Source organism: Fundulus heteroclitus, chromosome 13, assembly GCF_011125445.2.
Source record: "Fundulus heteroclitus isolate FHET01 chromosome 13, MU-UCD_Fhet_4.1, whole genome shotgun sequence".
Classification (NCBI taxonomy): domain Eukaryota; kingdom Metazoa; phylum Chordata; class Actinopteri; order Cyprinodontiformes; family Fundulidae; genus Fundulus; species Fundulus heteroclitus.
In genome coordinates, this window is record NC_046373.1 from 16,341,043 (window position 1) to 16,361,323 (window position 20,281).

The following is a 20,281-nucleotide window of genomic DNA, read 5'->3' on the forward strand; positions in this document are numbered from 1 at the left end:
AAATGCTTCTTATAACAGCTTCCCTCGTGCCAAAGTTAGCAGCAAACGTGCTGTCAATACTTTGCAAATCAACTTTTTGCAGCCAGGACAAGATATTTTAGCTAAAAGCAAACATACATTTACAAGACTGAGGAGGGTGGAAACATACTAGCTTTGAAAAAAACGAACGGTCAGTAGCTGCTGCTTTATTTTCCCACCAATCCATCCATCCAACCCCGATATATTAGACACTTCTGCATCTCCTCTTCTTCTTCTTCTTCTTCTCTCCCTTTCTTTATGCAATTATTCCGCTTTCATTTGTATCTGCGTCATGTAGAAATGACTGTGTGTTTCCCTCCTCGCCCTCCAAGCACAGTTCAATCCTACTACGAGAGAGCAGAGGCCCAGATCAAATAAAGCCGAGCAAAGCTATTAGAGGAAAACAGAGAAGGGAAACTCCACACTTTCACACACGGAGTCTATTTACCGCAATGGCTTAACCCCTCAAGGCAGCAATTTGGCCCAAATGTAACAACTCTCTGTAATAAAGGTAATAAATTAAGAACAAGTTTTAAGCTAATTATATTATTTTGTCTTATACACAACATTTCCCTGAAAGACTCTTAAGTAATTTACTTGCAATAAAAAAAATGTAATGTAAACCTGTTTTTTTTATTTTTTAATCAAGGACCAAAATACTCCTGATGTCAATAAAATCAGGAATCCTGAGCATTTATCCGAAGACTGAAACAGCCGGAGACTGCTGAATACCTAAAGGCATCTGAGATGCTTCTCTCGGTTAATTAGTAATTTGACATCTTTGGCATCGCAGCGAGCCGCCCTGCAGGCTGCACCGAAACCTATGAAAGGATATCTCAGTAACAAATAATTTGAAAAAAAAATCTATCCCTGAGAATTAATTGAATTTGTAAAGCGCTGTCAGGATTTCCCTGCACGGTTTTACTCTTCCTCTTGGCACAGAAATTATCTCTTGCATCCTAATCACAGATGAAGATATCAAAGGCATGCAGATTTTTTTTTTTTTTATGGTTTTACAAATAGGTGGTCACAAAGTAATTTGAACAGATGAATTTAAAGTTGCAGCTAACGAAGGTTATAAGTATGTCACTGGGATGCTTTCAGTAAACAATGCAAATTTCTGTGTTTGTTGCTCAGCTGTGTATTAAAGTACCATAAAATATACCATAAAAGTACCATAAAATTGCCATAGAGTATTTGGCATTTTGTATTAATATTTCCAGTACAGTTAGAATGTATTATGGCTTTTAGAAGTTTCATATGGAAATCTGGTACCTGAATATAAATGGACCCGTCCAAGGTGTTTTTATATATATATATATATATATATATATATATATATATATATATATATATTAGGGCTGGGCAACGATTAAAATATTTAATCGCGATTAATCGCACTGATTAATCGCGATTAATCGCGATTAATCGCATTGTATTTACAAACTCCAAGAATGAATTCAAAAGTAGTGTAAAGAGCACTTTTATTTTAATGTTCTGCTGCCATATGAACAAAAGTGTTGTAACATTTGTAGCACTTATCAGTAACACATATTTAGTGTAAAGCTCAACTTAAACATGTAAAACAAAAAATAGCAATAATAATAAATTAAAGCTTATTGCCACTGACAGGGAATTCTCTTTATGGGGAAAAAATCTACCAAAAACAGGCAATTTCTGAGGTAACAGCAGGGAGCAGCATTACCATTTTATGTTCAATACCAAAGTTTAACTTGGCAGTGGTTCCAACTAACTTGTTTCTGTCATATTCCATGCTGGAAGAACTTTAAACTGAAATGCTTGCTAACTCGATATGCTTGCGTTTATTTGACGTTGACACGCGGTTTTTTGTTGTTGCTTTCTCGCGCGCATATAGTGAATGGCAGGGGGAAAACAGGCAAAAATACATGGATACTTTGAAACGAGAAGCGACTTCACCGACGGCGTCGATGCAGACCCCCCCCCCGCTCCGCTCCGCACAAAACTTGTTCCGGCCGCCAACTCACCGCCTTGCCCCGCCTAAGCTCGCTCGCGGTACCTGCGGGAAACACCGCCTTCCGCATGTCAGCTGTGTTTTTTTCCGGCCAGCACCTTTCTTCCTCTTTGAATCTGAGGCTGGGCTGACAGCGAGGTTATTGGCGCATTATCGCCACCTACTGTTCTGATTCAAACCCCTACACCGCAGCAACAGACCTTCACAAAATAAAAGCATGTGACCAACATGCGTTAACGCGCGTTAAAGAAAATATCGCCGTTAATAGTCTAATGAGTTAACGCGAAATTAACGCGTTAACTTGCCCAGCCCTAATATATATATATATATATATATATATATATATATATATATATATATATATATATAAACTATAATGAAAATGTGACCGTGTAAATCGGCACTTTAGAAACTTTATCTTAAAAAAGCACCAAATTAGAACAGACCTTTCCAAGAAAACTGACTAAAGTTATAGAAGTTGTTGAGGGATTGCACTCCCATAAAGTAAGACATTAATCTTTCCAGTCCACTCAACAGTGTTTATAAAACTAACAGGTAATAAATTATACAGTCTTGTAAAATGTTGGGCTAGCTCGTGTTAAAGAGCCCTGGTTGTTTCATAGCAGTCTCTGCGACACTTCAAAATGGAAATGACACTTTTCCCAAAGACATTTTCTCCTTTGTTGGGTTCAGGTTGCTCTCAAATGTGCGGCTCGAAATTATCTCAAAACTTTTCGGGTGCAGCGTCGGAAACTAATTTACAGTAACAGTTTTACACCATTCGACGTGACCCATGTTCTACAGGGGGCCTTTTCGTTCTGAAAGATGTGACAGACATCAAAGTGGGACGTCTTCATCATACGATACAAGAGCACTACCTGAGAAACCAAGTCTGCGTCCTTTCTACAGCTATTTGGGCCGTTCTGGTTGGATATTTCTGGTACTTTGCAGCAGATTGCTCACTGCAAGGTGCGTGTTTTTGGGCACAGTGCGAGCAGCATGTCTGAAGTGGCTCTTCTGCACCATCTGTGTCTACACAGGTGGTGTTCAGATATGGTATCAGACTGGAGGTTACCTGCCTTTTAGAGGCACAAGATATGCCAAAGAAAATGCTCACATGATGCTGTGTAATGTGCAAAACACATCAAACGGCAAATAAAATACCATAGATCATTTAAAACATAACTAGTTTAAAAGATTTATGCTTCAGTTAATAGTTCTGACTCCATGTTTCCTGTCTGATGTAAACTTAAAGTTCTCCTCTCAAAGCCATGCGTTGATCACGCTGATGTGACGACCTGTCATTTCCTGAGCTTTTAGACTGTCGTTCCTCCGTCTACTCTTTCCTGAAGGTTTTTTTTTTCTGCTCAGAGATAAAAAGCAAGTGTCAACGATGTAAAAAGGCAGCAAAATGTATAAGTCAGCCGGGGGAAAAAAAACATGTTGTTTGCATCTAACAGAGTTGATTGCTGAAGAAAGGAGAAAGGTATGAGGGAGAAAATAAATATGAATATAAGGTCTATCTGTTTTGACAAATTTGAATGTATTATCTCCTTTGTAGTATCTGCATTCTACCTTTCCCTTTTTGCTTTATGTCTGCAGAATCGCCCTATTGCTTCCTTTTCTACTCCTTTATTTTTACATTTATTCAGTTCTTCTAAGAACTGAATTAGTCTGTACTTCAAACCATATTTGTAGAGTTATGAAGCACGTCCCTCAGCACACTAAGGAGGCTCAAAGCCAAATTTACTGACGCTGTCGGTTACCGTCATTCTTTTTGGGGGGTAATAAACAAAAGGCATAAAAGGGATTATTCGGGCTACTAACGTTGTGTGAATATATTTTCAATCAATTAACGTGTGCCCATACGTTATCAAGGGGCTTTGAGTCATTAATAGTGTTGTAAAACATATTGAACTTATTCAGTTTTGGAGGACAACCTTGACCTGATTTGAGCTCTTCTTGGACACACTGAATAACAAACATGTTTTGATATGTGAAGAACATTAAAGGCATTAATGTAAAAGAGCCAAGACATTTCCCCTTGAAGGTGAGAACTTGGCGAGTTCTGTGCGTGCACATGGGAACAGATTTGGGCAGTTGCACCCATATTTCACTCTTTGGTGGGACCATTTATGGATGATATATGGTTAAACGTAATATAAAATGAAAGTTCCTCTTCTTACTATCATATTTTATAAATCATGCCACGTTGTTTCTGCATCCTGGTTCTATTGTAACCTTTTGCAAGCCTGGTGCTTGATGGGTGGTTGCCCGACTGTGGATTTTACAGGCACAACAGCCTTCTGTCACTTCTAACCTATCTTCCCAACAATCTTAAAGCTTAGCATAAACAAAATAACAACAAAGATATTGGCGTTCATTCACACGGGTGAAGATTTTATCAGCTTAAAGTGCTGAAACAGAATCAGGAAAGGGTATTTAAAGAGGAACTCCAACCTTGTATTGTTTTGAAAGTGGCCAAAATAAAAACAGCCTTACATGTTGTATCAGAATTTCAGATCCATTTTGACTTCATCAAATAGAATCATATACATTAATATAGACGCTGTTCAGATTAAAATAGAGTTTACAAGATCAAAGAGAACAGAAAACAACTCAACAGATAAAAACTGGTAATAATATGCAGTTTGAAAACAGTTGTTTATGGCATATTTTCTATTGATAGTTAAATGGTGCATGTAGTTATATGTTATTCTATAAAAAAAAGTTGGGGCTTTGCAGCTAATTCAAAATGTTAAGGCAGAACGATATGAACATGAAATAATTGAGTTGGAACTTGTGTGAATAGAACTTAAAACTTTCATTTCTAATTAGTGAACTTTCACAATGCTCCTCACTAGGTTCATGTTTCCAGGAATAGTACATCACCAATTTTTCTTTTCTAATTTTTATCATACATTTAATATGAATGCATGTGCAGATGTGTTAAGTTGGAGCTTTATTTCTATTGTCTTGTGCATTTTAAGAGAATTACACTCCACAGTGTGGGATTGAGATGGGGATGAAGGCAGAGAAATTCTAGGACCTTAACCATTGGACTTATATATTATATATCTTCTATAAAAGGGATAGTAAAACTAGAGGATAGTAAAAGTGAAGATTGCTTTCCCCACTTTCCACTCTAAGTAACCCTTTTTATTAGATCTATTTGCCATAAAAGGAGAGTGTGAGCCTCACTATACAACTGCTGAAAAACAAGCTAAGGATTGAGAAGGGCGTTGCAAAAGATGCAGCGAGGGAGATAACAAAAAAGGAGTGAAAGAGAATGGAGCTAAATACGTCAATAGACGTGTTTCCATCAACGATTTTTTTTATGTGCATTTTGAAGTATCGTATTGGAAAAGGTTGATGGAAAAGGCAAAATTTGAAATAACTTCCTCAAATTCGCTAAAACGTTTTCACACTCACTTAAGAATGTTTTTGGCTTTACCAAAAAGAGTAAATCTGCACAACGGGAGATGGAAACACATTACTAGCGAACATTTACCTCGCGTGACCGATCAACTGTTTCCGCTGTCGGCGTCCTCCCGGGAATTCTCATAATGCACCCAAAGTTGTGTATCTCTGTTTATGTGTCCGGACAGCAAGTAGCACAGCCAGCACTAGCTGGCATGACAGAATTACAATTTTTTTTCTCAGACGTGTGTTCCATACTTCCTGTTTATTACAACCATGCATAACGTCAGCTTCTGACCAAATTATGCTTTGCATAGCCTGGTTAATTCGCTCCAAACCAGTGGATGGAAACATGCATAATTAGCACTTCTTTTTTTTTTGCGACTTTTAAAAAGTTAGCTGAAAATCTGCATGACATTTGGAGCCATTACAGGTCAGCCAGTCATTGTGTACATTAAGCCTAAATTTTTTTTTTTTTTTTTGGTAATTTTCCTTTTAATCCATATCTCTTATCTAAATTGAGACTAAAAAGCCCATCGGATTTAGTGTCTCATCAATGTTTTGATTTCAACCAACATCTTTGTGTAGATGTCATTTTGCATATTTTAACCACATCAGGACAAAAGGCAAACTCATCTTTTGTAAAATCTTTTCAACACAGGTTTTCTCAGGGGGTAAGCTAAGAAATGTCATAATAGACAAAGAAATGAATGTAAATAAAATAAATATATGTTGAAAAATAAAAACAAATGTTTTTTTTTTCTGGCTAAACAAGGAAAACTTTAATATAAAGCAATCCATAGTCACCGTTCAATGAGTACAAAAAGCCGCATAGAGGCACTTAGTGGGACATAAGTTAAAACCACTGCTTTTGCTCCTTTTTGTTTGAATGAATCAAAGCGAATTCAAAACCAAACACTTCTGGTTACCATGGTTATAAAAGTGGCCTGGCGGGGGGAAATCCACTCCGGAGCACAATTAAGATCAATTCCTTGACAGCTTCTGAATACCTGACAGATTTATTGCCGGGCTAACTACCCAACATAAGCAATACCTTCTCAAAGACGGTCAGAGTTTGCTCTCAAGCAACAAACGACACCATAGTTACTCACAAACATACAGATAAACACAGCAGCTCATCTGTAAAAAAAAAAAAAAAAAAAGAGTGCTCCATATGACTCTTACCTGCGCAGAGGAGTCACGGCTACCTGGGCGAGAAAGGTGGAGCGTCCTTGCTCAGCCGGGAGCCGATAATTGTCTGGAGCTTTACGCTGACTGACGCGGGGACTGAATCTTTCCAGGAGTGGAGGAGAAGCGTCTCAGGTGTCTCTCTGTTCTTTTCACGTCTGCCTGTCCGCAGCTACAGCCAACATTCCCTGCAGCAAAACAATGACAGACAAAGACATCAGCACGTCTTTCAACTATTGTGCCCCAGTTTACATTTACAAGGTTTCTTTTGAGCAAAAAAATCTACTAAAGTGTTATAAGAAAGGATTCATATCTCTTAGCCCAGGGGTCACCAACATGGTACGCGTGGGCACCAGGAAGCCCCCAAGGACCATATATGGTGCCCACAAGACTGTTCAAAAGAATAAGGTGAGGTAAGTTTACTTTTATATCACTTTTAAGTAACAAGACCTTCAAAGTGCTGTACATGAACAGAAAAACATTACAGACATAGGAAAAACAAAGGAAAAAGCTAAATTGCAAAAAAAAAACAACCCAGTGAGCTGCATTTGAAATTCACCTGCTCTTCGTTTTTATTCATCCTTGTATTAACATAATTTAAAAATGACAAAAGCATTAAAACATTTATATTACCATATTTTTCAGACTATAAGGCACACTTAAAATCCTTCAATTCTCTCAAAAAATTATGTTGCACCTTATATATGATTACCGTTTTGCTTACTGACTGATTTTATGTGGTACAATGTGCTCAAAAATATGTTAAAATGTTTCAGCATGACTTTGGTTAGCAACGAAACCGCTCCGCTTAATGGATATTCGGAGCATTACGGTACACTGTGTCACTACCTGATTGGTCCCCTGAGCTGTCTACAAGACTGCCTGACTGTAATGTCTAAACTAGAAGTGCATTCATGTAAGGCAGCCTGTGCCCGGAGTACATGCTAGCAACAATAAACCCAATAAGTTAATTCCATATACAAGTTATGTGTATTTTGGCCTTATGTTAGAAACAGAGCAGTGAAGGCCAACTACTCTGTCCTCCCAACAGAGACGGATAGCGCTCCCTCTCAGGAGAGAGCTGTGTACGCGGAGGGACGGCGTTATATTACACGCTTGGGAAGAATATTTAGTGTGCCTTATAATCCGGTGCACCTTAAAAAAGTTAAAGTGAGCTTGGACTCTTGTAGTTCAAAGGTCTGTACGGGTAGCCCTTCATATGACACTGTACCGATGAAGTAGGTCTCAGTTTCAAAAAGGTTGGTGACCCCTGCGTTTGCCTATACATTTTCCCTTTTTGTGAAGTTTTACTGGAAGTGTACCCCAGTTAATCAACAATCTAAAATCAGTGGCACACACTTGTATTTTTTGATACCTCTAAATAAAATTTTGCGCATAGAAGGCACCTACTGTAGTTAGCAACTAGAGAACAGTGTAAAGGAAAATGAATGACGCACATCATCACACAGTTGAAACACGGCGGCGGCAATATCTTGCTCCGGGGAGGCTTAACTCCAGTAGGGACAGTCGAGCTCATCAGAAGTAATGAGAATATTCTGGATTTCTTTACATGTAATAAATAAATTCATAATAAAAAAAACACACTGTTCATATTTGTTTGCCAAAATGTCTGTGCACTGTGAGCAGCGTAACCAAAGTCAAATTTCTTGATTTTGCTCACAGTCATGGCCAAACAAAGACGGCTGTGATTGAGTAAAATACGCGATTGGTAGCCAAGACAGAGGTTGCCACAGACTTGGGACTGGGGTAGAGATTTGTCTTCCAGCGGGACTACAGATACAATAAATGTCGTTCAGATCAAATTATATTCATGTGCTCTCCAACAGAAAATCTTATGACATGCAGAGCTGGGTTTGTGAATGGTCAATGTGAGCAGCTTGCCCAGGGTGGCTTTTTTTCTTTATTGAAAATGTTCAAAACTATCCATCCTTTCTCTCTCCACTTCACAATTATGTGCTACGTTGTGTTGGTCTGTCGCATAAAATCCAAATGAAAAGCACTGAAGTTTGTGCCTCTAATGCAACAAAAAGGAAATAATAAGGTGCATAACTCCTTCTGCAGGGCACAGTATTTTACTGATTGAGCAGTGGAGAGTTTTATTCCTGCTGAATTCACAGCCTTCGGCACAATTGTCGGCTTACCCTTCAACCGGGTGCTCACAAAATTATTCACAAAACGAGATCAAATTTCCTAATTAGATAATATCTCAAAGCAGAGTGAGTTTATGAAAGGCAGAAAAGTGTGTCAAGACCATTAAATAATATCCATAATGGACACTGTTCTACACATTTTTTTCAATCGCTGTCTTTTACAAGCTAAAAAAAGTCTTGTTTTCTTTCCTTGTTCTTTGTAAACACCCATGCGTGCCGTGTCCTACACTGTCTCTGTCACTGGTATTCCAGTTTTCTGCTGCTCTCTTGCCCTCTCTGAGGAGTATTCAGAACAACACCCAAGCTATTTATACACCGACGCCCGATCAGCATGGCAACCAGGCTTTGTTTACCCACATGAGACACCGGTTTGAGGCTTGTGTCCTCCTTTTTTCCCTTAAAAAAAAACATAGTTATTAAGTTTCTGTTTCACGAACGTAGCTCCCTCTGACTAAACATCTCTAATTTCCCTGCAGATACTGCCGTTTCTGGGGAAGCAAGTGAGCACATTTGCAAAATTCCTCATGGTGTTGCAAAGAGGTGGAGGGAGGACATTTGACTAAATCAGAAATGTCCAGCTCCTGAGTCAACGACCAGTTTCCTGTATGTTTTCATTTGTGCGCCTGATCCAACACACCTAGACCAAAGAAATTGTATGTTAGTGCATAAAAACATACAAAACATACAGGACAGCAGCCCTTTAGGACTAAAGCATGTTTGATAACATCTTTATATTGTTGTGTAGACACTTAGAAAATGGGATTTGATTTCTTTTAGCCATTAATAGAGAAGCAGCAATGTATTGGCCCATACTGATTTCAGGTTTTATTTTTCCGGTCTGACCTGCCCATTACAATTATAGTCAATGCAGATTTGCTCTTTAAGGAGCATGTAAGCGTTTGTCTCTTACTGTTATCTTTACAAAACTCACAAAAAAGAGCATTTATATACAGTCGTGACTTTTAAAGTACAAAAAGCTGAGTTTTCACTTTCGATGCTTTTAATGAACAAGAAAAATACTATTGTAGTTTTTTGGTATTTAATCTACTGATCGCAGGTTAATGCTGATTGAAGGGAAATTGTGTCATCTGTACTATCTGCCACTTGATTAGTGCATCATTTCCTTACACAGAGTTGTTTGTATCTAAGAACGTCTAAATTTAGTATCGGACTTCTCCTTTTTACTTACACACATTGCACACGGCTTAAGAAAGTACTTTTTTCTTGCGACACTGTGGTTGGAAACAAAGTATTAACTATAAGGAATATTAGCAAAAACAACGCTGCTTATGGTTTTTTCATTTAAAAAAATCTATTCTTCCATAATGGCAAAAAAGCACAAGTCAAGCTGTCAAGCTGCATAAGTCTCATCCGATCATTGGTTGATTTAGACCAATTATTTAGTTTTATGCTACACTCGTAGCGTTTAAAGTTCCACCTTGAGAAGTTGCTGTCTTTCATCGACAACAGGCACCCAGGATTGGAGTAAAAGTAAGAAATCGAGCAAATGATACTTTAATTACATGCTGTACCTCTGGACAATACGGAGACTAATAGGCTCCAAGGCAGAGTCGATCATTGATGCTCCTTTAACTGTTGCAGAGTGCGAATTTTCTCAATCAGTGTGATGAACACCCCTTCCATATGTTTTAATCTCCTCCTTATCTTTACCCTGTCGATGCTGGGCCCGCCTCCCACTGTGCAGAGGACTTCATCTCCAAATCCTGAGTTGCAGATGCATGGAAACCAGGAGCTGAATGGTGTGTTGGTATACATCGCCCACTGTGCGCATTTAGCTCTAAACTAAGATGAGAGGTGTTGATGAGAAGGAATAATTAAATCTCTATTTGGCAGGTAAAAAGTTGCAGAGTGCTTAATTTTATCCATATGTCAAGGTAAACGCAGTGGGTGCACCTACTTGGCATTCTGTTGTTTTAAGCAGCCTTAAAGGTGAAGAGAACTTATTCCAGTTAGAGTAAAAGGGAATGGAGCTGGACATAATACAGCTGAACATTGAACAATACTCACATATTAAATGCAGTGCACTTCAAATGCATTCGGTAGTCAGATTTGCATTTATTTTCGCTCATCCATCCACAAAGTCCTACAGTAACGGTGACTGAGCTAACGGGGAATTCAACTCTCAACTCCAACTCTGGTGTACCAACCAAACCATAGCTGGGGTAGCCATACGTTACAACAAACGCTTAATAACTTATTGTTTAGTGAGCAGGCTAACTACTAAACGCGACACAAGCTGATATTATAGTATTTCCCTGCCCTGGATGCATTTAAACTAGTCATGGAAACAATTTCACTGTATTTTAATATAAAATAGGAAAATAAAATCTATAACGTCGTCCGACTGCTCTTAATTAAAACAGAAAAATACCATTTACCAGTACAATAACACAGAATATCAATAATTATAATTTACATAATATTTGATTGTTGTTCATAGGGCTGCACAGTGGCGCAGTGGGGTAGCACTGTTGCCTTGCAGCAAGAAGGTTCTAGGTTCAAATCCAACCCTGGGTCTTTCTGCATGGAGTTTGCATGTTCTCCCTGTGCATGCGTGGGTTCTCTCCGGGTACTCCGGCTTCCTCCCACAGTCCAAAAACATGACTGTTAGGTTAATTGGCCTCTCTAAATTCTTCTTAGGTGTGAGTGTGTGTGTAAATGGTTGTTTGTCCTGTTTGTCTCTGTGTTGCCCTGCGACAGACTGCCGATGCGTCCAGGTGAACCCCGCCTCTTGCCCAGTAAATGCTGGAGATAGGCACCAGCAACCCCCGCGACCCCATGAGGGATTAAGTGGGTCAGAAAATGGATGGATGGATGATTGTTGTTCATATGAATTCAAAACACAGAATAAAAACCTTGTTAATAATAAACATAAATAATGAGAACAGTTGATGTTTTCACTGTTCTGCTCTTCACAGATTAACTCTCCAAATATAGCAAGTGGATATTAGTTGTTGTATTTGTCTGCTCGGCTAGAGCCTGGCTCTGTGCTGCTTGATTCCCGACTGTAGTCACCTAAGAAGAGGCATGGTTGTACTTCCACAAAATTGTTTTTCACAAACAGAAATATGCTCAAAACAGCTGTAATAGTTCTTTTTTCTTGTAAGCAGGGCTAAAGTATGGGAGCCTCCTTTCAGCCAGCTGACCAGCAGTTCGCAGCAACGCGCTATACTATGCATTATTCAGCCGGAGGAAAACTCTGCTTGCCCCGGAACGCTCTCTGGCAACTCATTGAAAGGACTTATTGTAAGGAACAGCAAGAGGGAACTTCTGAGCCTGAAGGTGAACGCACCACAAGTTACAAATTTCACACATGCAGAGAAGCAAGCTTTGCAGGTCCCGTAGAGACCTGGAAGGCCCACGTCCACGTAATGTGTTGAGTCACGCGTTGGTGACACAAAAACAACTTCACACACCAAGTTTGTATAAAAATCCAGCTTCAACAAAAGGCAACATAATGACAGTAAGCCACACTAACAGATACTGATGGGCCCTTTGCAGAAAGACTTTATTAATTTTATAATTATTGCTATGAGAATCTCACGTCGCGCGGATATTTTCTGCATTTTTGTAGAGATTTTAACCAAACAAACTTTTATAATAAAAACCCACAGGGCAGTTTCAACAGCTGTATCCTCTGTTCCTCTTTTGGTCTACTGCTGCATGTTATACTGAGAGTGCAGACAGACAGATTCTGCACCGGGGTCAGATTTCAGCCCCACGCTGGCACAACACAGCACGCCATTTTCAGATTTGTTCGAGAGAAGTTTTTGACAAATTCTCAGTGACAGCAGGAAGATAATGCAACCTGCTTTGCACTGTGTTTTCAGCCCGCTGTTTTATAAAGACGAATCAGTATAGCGCCACAGATCCTCCACAACACTAAGTTCTAAACATTTACAGAAGACAGCAATAACAGCTCTGCATTTCCTGTTTGTGAGGAAGATGTTTTGTTAAATACTAGCTATCTTTAAATCTTTTAAAGCAACCAAACATAAAAAAAATCCCTTTAAATCACCGTGTTCTAAGTTTCTGTGGATTTTTTTTTCTTGCTTTTTTTTTTTCTGGCTCAGGATGATGATATCCTCTTTTAACCTGTATCTTGTCAGAAATCGATATCCGCCTTGGCTCAAGTTGAGGGGTCGAATCAATACGGAGCAAAGCTTTTACCTGGTTTAACCCCGTCAGTCTGCTTCATGGAAAACATTGACCTAAATATTGTGAAAAGACAGCTTCCACTCACCAGGCCCAGACTCGGCTCTCTGTCATTGTGTGGGGAACTCAATACTCCCGACAGCCCGCTCTCTGTATGTCTGTGCCCCCCCCCCCTCCCTTTCACCCTGCCGTACTGTTGCTTCCCAGCCTGCCGTCCCTGCCCTGTCTCACACAGGAATGGAAACACCTGCATGTACCCACATACACAGACACATCCAGAGACTCTGACAGGTAAGGCTGTTATAAACCGGAAAGTAAAAAAAATAAATAAAAAAATAAAAACAGAGCCATGGGTGAAACTGTCATGTTTGTGTTCCTGTCTGAGTGTACCTGTACCGTCCGGGTCGTGTTTTCAGAAGACCAACTTAAACTTTTCACCCTAGAAGTCTGAGTGCTGCCTGGACATCATGGAAACTTAGGATACTCATTATTTTTAAAGGAGATGTTAGACGTAAAGGTTGAGATTAGGTTTCCTGGCTTAACGAGATCATTTATGATATTAAAATGTCTTCATTCCAGCGCAGAAGATCAAATGTTGGACATGAAAAAATTTGTTATTCACTTATAAACTAACAAAAGTGTCTGCATAGAGCTCAGCTGCTTGACATTTTCGGCACAATGCAATTATTAGCGCACCAGACGTGTTTTAAACAGTCTTTCATCTCCCCTGTGTTTTTTTTTTTTTAGTTCAGCACCCATTCGACTCGATTTTTAGGATATGGGTGTCATTATCATCACACTTTACACTGTACTGCCAAACTGACCTTATTTGGATCTGACAGTGAACAGCAGGACAAATGCAGAAAAACTGGATATTTTTGTCCCGTTCAGTTCATTCAACTGTAGAAACTCCCAATTTTCAGGAATTCAAACACATAAAAGGTCAGCATGTTGTAAATTGCATTTTGTTTTGAGTTCAGGGCGAAGCATACAGGATATATGCTTTGTTTCATAAATGAGGATAATGTTCTAATCTATTACTTTTTTTTAATAGGATAAAAAATATCAAAAATGTCTCTTTTACGCTTAGAGATTGTTGCGCTTAACTGTTAAACTCTGAAAAATAAAAGTTTGCACAAACAGCTTTATACTGTATGTATTAAAGAAAAAAAAAAGTAGAATAAAATCCATTTTGGAACATTAACCCTAAAATAAAATTGGAAAATGGGTGCTGGCTTTTCTGTGAGGGTTGAAGCTCTTCATGAGGAGACAATCTTTCCATCAACACAGTTCAATGCAGACTCCTCGCACGTCAGTCTTTCTTTCTAACAGTCAACGTTTCTCATCAAGGGGATGTAAAATGAAACTGAATTGTAACAGCAATGTAATTTGCACAGTATCGACATCAAAAAGAACGCTTGCAGAGCAGCTAATAGTAGGCTGTGATATTTTAGAAGCGTTCGCCTACATGCATGCGACTATTACAGCTGGCGAATGACAAAAACGCTCAGAAACAAACACGCTGTTTATGATAGCGGATGAATGGAGCTGCAGGATATGAGGGGGAAAAAAAATCTTTGATTGTGACATTAGTGTTGATGAAATCGTTTGCACTCGCTCCATCTTTCTTTTCCAACTTCGGAAACGTCTCCAACGCCGCTGCTAACTTCAGCATCTCTGCCACCCGAAAATCTATTTCATCAAGCGCTGAAATTGTCATGACGAATGCGGTTCGATGTGATCTGCAGCCTCTGGCTGTGAGCGTTGTGACGGAAAGGAAATGAGGGGTGAACCATGTGGTTTTAAGTTAAGTTGTAATCACAGTGTTTGACAATGTTATTCTATGTTCTTTCTAATATCTTGTGGCCCGATGTCTTACTGATTCGATCAGAATTCCCTCACATGAGGGGATGTGTGATGGAGGAGTTGTTACCACGGCTGCCTCGGAGCAAGAGGAACATCCCCGGTTCAAATCCCGGACGTGCGGTGCCCCAAACGTGTGCTTTAGGTGAATTGTCTGCTCAAATTATGCCTCGGGTGTAAATGTGTGTATGCATAGTTGTCGTCTTGCCCCCTGCAGCGATTATGGGGATCGACTCTCACATGACTAAGAGGGCCCTCCATGCTACTTGAGTAGATGACTTGTGAATGGAAAAAAGTGAATGTGAGCTAAAACATGCATGCAATAGAAGGGAATTTGTCCTGAAGCTGACCAGAACTTGTGGAATCTAGACATGCATGCACGCACAACCTTTTCAATACATTTCTTAATAGCCGTCTCTTTCAGGGACAAAGTGGGGTACGGCTTTAAAAGAGGAAGTCCAGATGGTATTGTTACAACTGCAAAGAGCTGAATCCAGTCAAGATCTCAATTGATTCATCCGTATTATCTTATTTAGTTCCAATGCAACAACCAAATCATTATTTTGTATCTGTTAAAACAGAGCAAAAGAGAATCAGGATAATCAGGAAATATCGCTCCAAAGTCTCTGCGACCAAACTGAATGCAACCGTGCAAAACCGTGCAAACGCCGCTCCGCCTGGACACAAGCGCTGGCTGTACAGATGAACAATCAACAGCGTGCGGACACAACTTGGCCAAAGAAGGCTGGAACGCTCCTGAGAGATAAATTAAGATGTAAATGTATTTTGTCGGCAGCCACAGGATTGAGACATCGTGAGGGACTACCAGTCAAGGGAGGAAGTTGCAGATGTTTAGTGCGAAAGGAGCCATATAGTTTCGGTCTTTTAGGCCCGTGCAGGGTGTTTGTGGGGAAACACAAACAATTACGGTCAGAATACCTTGATGCTCTTGGACTACTTGGCAAATAACGTACAGTTTGGACCTTATATAAAAAATATTACCCAGGAGTTTGATAAATGGCTGCTTCTAAAATAAGCATTTGCTCCTTCTAATTGTCTTCAGATATAACTTTTGAACAAGAGAATCCTTAGGCTATGCAATTCTTTATAAATAATGTTTAAGAGATTACTTTTTTAGTCCTCTTTAAGTAGTTCTGGGGAGTGATGTTTTGGTTATGAAATGCCATACATATAAAGTTGACATTGGCCATTAAAACAAAGCAATGTGTAACAGAATGTGTGTCGTAGTGTTAAAGGACAAATAAAAAGTACAAACCGCAGTAAAAAAAATGCATTTCCTAGACAGGGAACGTCTGTGCTCACACTTGTCTATTTGGAAAACACAATAGAAAGGCTGACTGTGATTTATTTATTGTGATTTTATTTTCGTTTCATACTTGTTAGGTCTGCCTCTAAAACATAATTGCCCTTTAAGCCATTCCATTCCAGACAAACTGGATTTTAATAAGGCAATAATATGCATCTTTTCACGATTGAGTTTATAGCTTTTTCGGTACCGTTGCAAAGCCCAAAGGCCATTTCAGGAGGAGTCTTTTTTCCTTTTTTTTTATCCATTTCAAATGTGATTTATTGATTGTAATTTCACTTAGGTGGGTAGTATTTCATATCCAATATTCATATCCAATAATTGGGTAAAAAGCAAAAGGGATTTCTGAAAAAAAGAGAAGAACATACATAACTTGAAATCTTCTTTAAAAATTGCACAAAATTATGAGAAGGTACTTACAGTACTTATTATGTTTTAATAATTGCAGAAATACACTGTACAGTAGTACTGTATGCGGATATCCTAACAACCTTTAAAAGGAAGGTCAAACTTTTAATAGTGTCAGATCATCCCAGTACTAACTAAACACCATGCTGGGCCTCTTGTAATCACTTTTTATTTCATAAATGCCAAGGTCATATTATGCTGATGACGATGCTAATAGGAACATAACTCCTTAGCCTAAAGGAATACATGAAATGACTGACTTAATTCTAATAAATCTCAGATTAAAAACTGCTTAACACTTAAATGCACAGACAGACTGAATGAGCAGGAACACACAGGGACACAGCAGCAAAGCACATGATTCACTGATGGAGCTTTGCAACAACCAAAAGCTAAGTTTATGAAAATAGATGGCCTTTTTATAAACAGCCCAGGCTTTCATGACACCATCAGGAAACACATTTGCATTTCGCCTGGAAAGCGCCTGCCTCCACACACCTCAGATAAAGAATGAATAGCTGTCTCCCACGCTGCTGTTTTTAACCAATCATCTGAGTCGTCGGAGCATTTTAGACTGGGGTGCTTAAAAAAAACACAAGCTGGAGATGGTTCATGGTTTTACAACAACTGAGCAGGTATTATTTTTATTTTAGAGACAGTGTTTGGAAAGTGAAATGACAAAAACCAGATTCCTGGTGTTTATCATACAGTTTTCATGTTGGACGCAATGTCTCACAAAGCAGCGGAAAACGGAGAAAGTTGTAGCCAAAGCATTAAAACCAGCAAAGTTAACAATTTTTTATAATATGTTGGTACATCCCAATTAAATTGAATAGCTGCATATGTGCATGTGTATATCTAAGATAAAGGCTTAATATCATTATTTAGAAATCCTTTAAAAAAAAGGCAATGATCACAAACCAACATCCCAATTATGCACAAAAATGATGAGTAGGGAAAACCAAAAAAATGCATAAAAAACATGACGGAGTCTTAAAAGAGAGATATGTAATAATACTACATACTGTATATATGAAGATACACTGTATATAACTGATGCACCTTTCCTACTTTTGCACCTTCTTCTGATTTTTGACTAATGAGCCGATGTGGCAAGTGAATTTCTCCAATGGGAGATCAATAAAGCCTATCTTATCTTATCTTATCTTATCTTATCGTATCTTATACACTTAAAGATGTTTGTGTTTAGATGAATCTTGGGGATTTTCACTAATATTTAGAAATTGTCCACAAGTTGCCACCTGATTAAGTTAGTCTGCATTCCTCAAACATACCTGGTTGGTAGAGGGGACACACAGTCACGTAAAGTCTGGCTTTGATCACCTTCAAAAGAGCCCGACATCAAAATACAGGATGAGAGACGGACCACACAAGCACAAATCCCCCCTACACAAACCCTCTGCTAAAAAAATAAAAAAATAAAAACATGCACGCTTAAAGCTATTTTCCATTACAAAGCTGATCAACTAAAGAATTTAACATCCATTTTCTAACACGTTGCTGGTGCCTATCTCCAGCTGTCAATGGGCGAGAGGCGGGGTACACCCTGCACAGGTCCATTTAGAAATAGGATTTGAAAATACATTTTCAACTTGCAGTATTCAATAAAGGATTAATAAATATGATTTACAAGTCCTCTTTAATAATTACATTTAAAATGTGCAATTACAAAACGCTTTTCAAACTGGATTTCTAATTGTAGGATTTAAATGCTTAATTGGAATTGGTTGTATTACTTTTTCAGTGACTCCTCTGGTCCTCTATAGTTTAGTAGTTTTAGTGTTGAATTAATAGTGCCAAAAACAAAAAGGTTCAAAACAGTTGGCTAATGTTAGATGTTTTTTATTATTTAGTTGACAGTCTTTTGAATTAAAGAAATTTGTTTTATTTGTAAAAATGTAGATTTTTGTATGCCTTTTATATTTTGAATTATATTTATTTTGAACTAAAGAAAATACATAAAAAGGTTTATCACAAATAAGATGAACCTGTGCTATAACCGTGTGTTATTCCCCGGTTTACAACAACAGACGTTGAGCTCTTAGGGCCGTATTGTCGTTCAGTAAGTCCAAGCTTGTTGGGAAAGCTTTGTGCTCTTCACAAACGACCTCTCAGACGCCGTCAGAGTAAAGCTAAAAAAGTCTGGGTGAAAACAGCAACGCCCTCTACAAATATTTCTGTTTGTTTGCCATGCAGCGAATAGTTTCCTGGACCGGAGTGAGTCAACTTTGAAAAGTTAAAAGTTATCACGGGGGTTCACAGTGGGGCTCGAGGAAGTCACCAGCGTACGTCAGGAAGCACAGCGACTGTGACAGCGTCCTGCTGGCGGCACAGGTGCTCTCATCCGCAGATACACACTGATGCACGAACACTTGGCCCTTCCGCTGCATCTATCCCCCATCCTAAAACACCTGAAATAGATAATGGCGTGCATTAACATGCACACATGGAAAGTACCCCCCAGCTGTCCCTCAGAGTGACCAGGCGAGGACAAGACACAGGGAGAAAGGAGGAACAAGAAGGACAGTGCGTACAAAAACGAGTGTGTGTTCGGAAGTGTGTCAGACCATGGCTCACTTCCAACCGTCTGCACTGCCCTTAACCCAAATAACGTTTCATCATCCGACTTTAACCTTCACTGATCCACCTGTGTGTGTCTGTTGGACCAGCCACATCACGACCGCAAACTCCAGTGCGCATTACAGGGATCTTAATGAGACGGACCAATCAGAAGCAGTTCATAGCTGGGAAGCAGAAGGATAGGAACAGAAATGTAAAAGTGTAACATGCATTTCTATCCACCTTCTTATTATTATTTGGGCTTTCTCAGTCAGTTTGCCTACTCTCCTGCCCCTTTTGTATAAAGCTCCCCCAACAGCATAAAGCTGCCACCACCATGTTTCACTGTGGAGATGGGACTTTAGTTTTCCACCACATATATAGCTTGTACATTTAGGCCAAAAGGTTCAAATTTGTTTTTTATCACCACAGCACCTTCTTCCTCATCTTCTCCCCACGCGGCGTGTGTAAAAATGCAAACAGGACTTCCTATGGCTTTCGTTCAACAAGTGTTTTTCATACTGCCACAAATCTGTGGCGTGCATGACCGATAGTTGTCCTGTCAGCAGATTCTCCAACCTTTGCTGTGGATCTCTGCAGCTCATCCAGAGTAACCATGGGTCTCTTGGCTGTTTCCCAGATAAATGGCCCAGCCTGTCAATGTAAGTGGACTGCCATGTCTTAGTAATTTTTGGATGATGGTTTGATGGGTAGGTTTCTCAAAGCTTGCAATATTTGAATAAAATAGAACTGGATCATTTGACAGGGGCTTTGGTACATGAAACGCATTGCTGCAATTGTCCACGGTTATCCAAAACGCTCTAAAGCAGCAGTCACAAAGTCAAACTCCTGCGACTTTTAGACGTGTCTCCGCTTCAACACACCGGACTCTCTTATGAACTCATTAGCAGAGCTTGACTGCATGCTAGTGAGATAGGGTAGCCATTTGATTCAGGTGTGGAGGGTAAGGGACACCTCCATAGGCTGCAGGACCCTGGTGTTCGAGGATTTTGAGACCTGTCTTCCAAAGCCTTAAAAAAATTGTAAAATATGTCAAATTAGAGCAGTGGTTATACTGAAATTAACTTACGTGCAGGTAGACTAATTTGGTGACTACTACAATGACCTCTGGAGGTA

The 20,281-nt window shown here is 39.3% G+C and overlaps 1 protein-coding gene across 2 annotated transcripts in view; it reads right to left on the bottom strand.

Annotated features, from left to right (window-relative positions):
* atxn1a (ataxin 1a) overlaps positions 1 to 20,281 on the bottom strand; it is a 132,960-nt gene that overhangs the window by 90,513 nt on the left and 22,166 nt on the right. For both annotated transcript variants that reach the window (XM_036145212.1, XM_036145211.1), the window contains exon 2: positions 6,617 to 6,807. The gene's annotated coding sequence lies outside the window, so the exon portion shown is untranslated. The remainder of the gene's footprint in view (positions 1 to 6,616; positions 6,808 to 20,281) is intronic.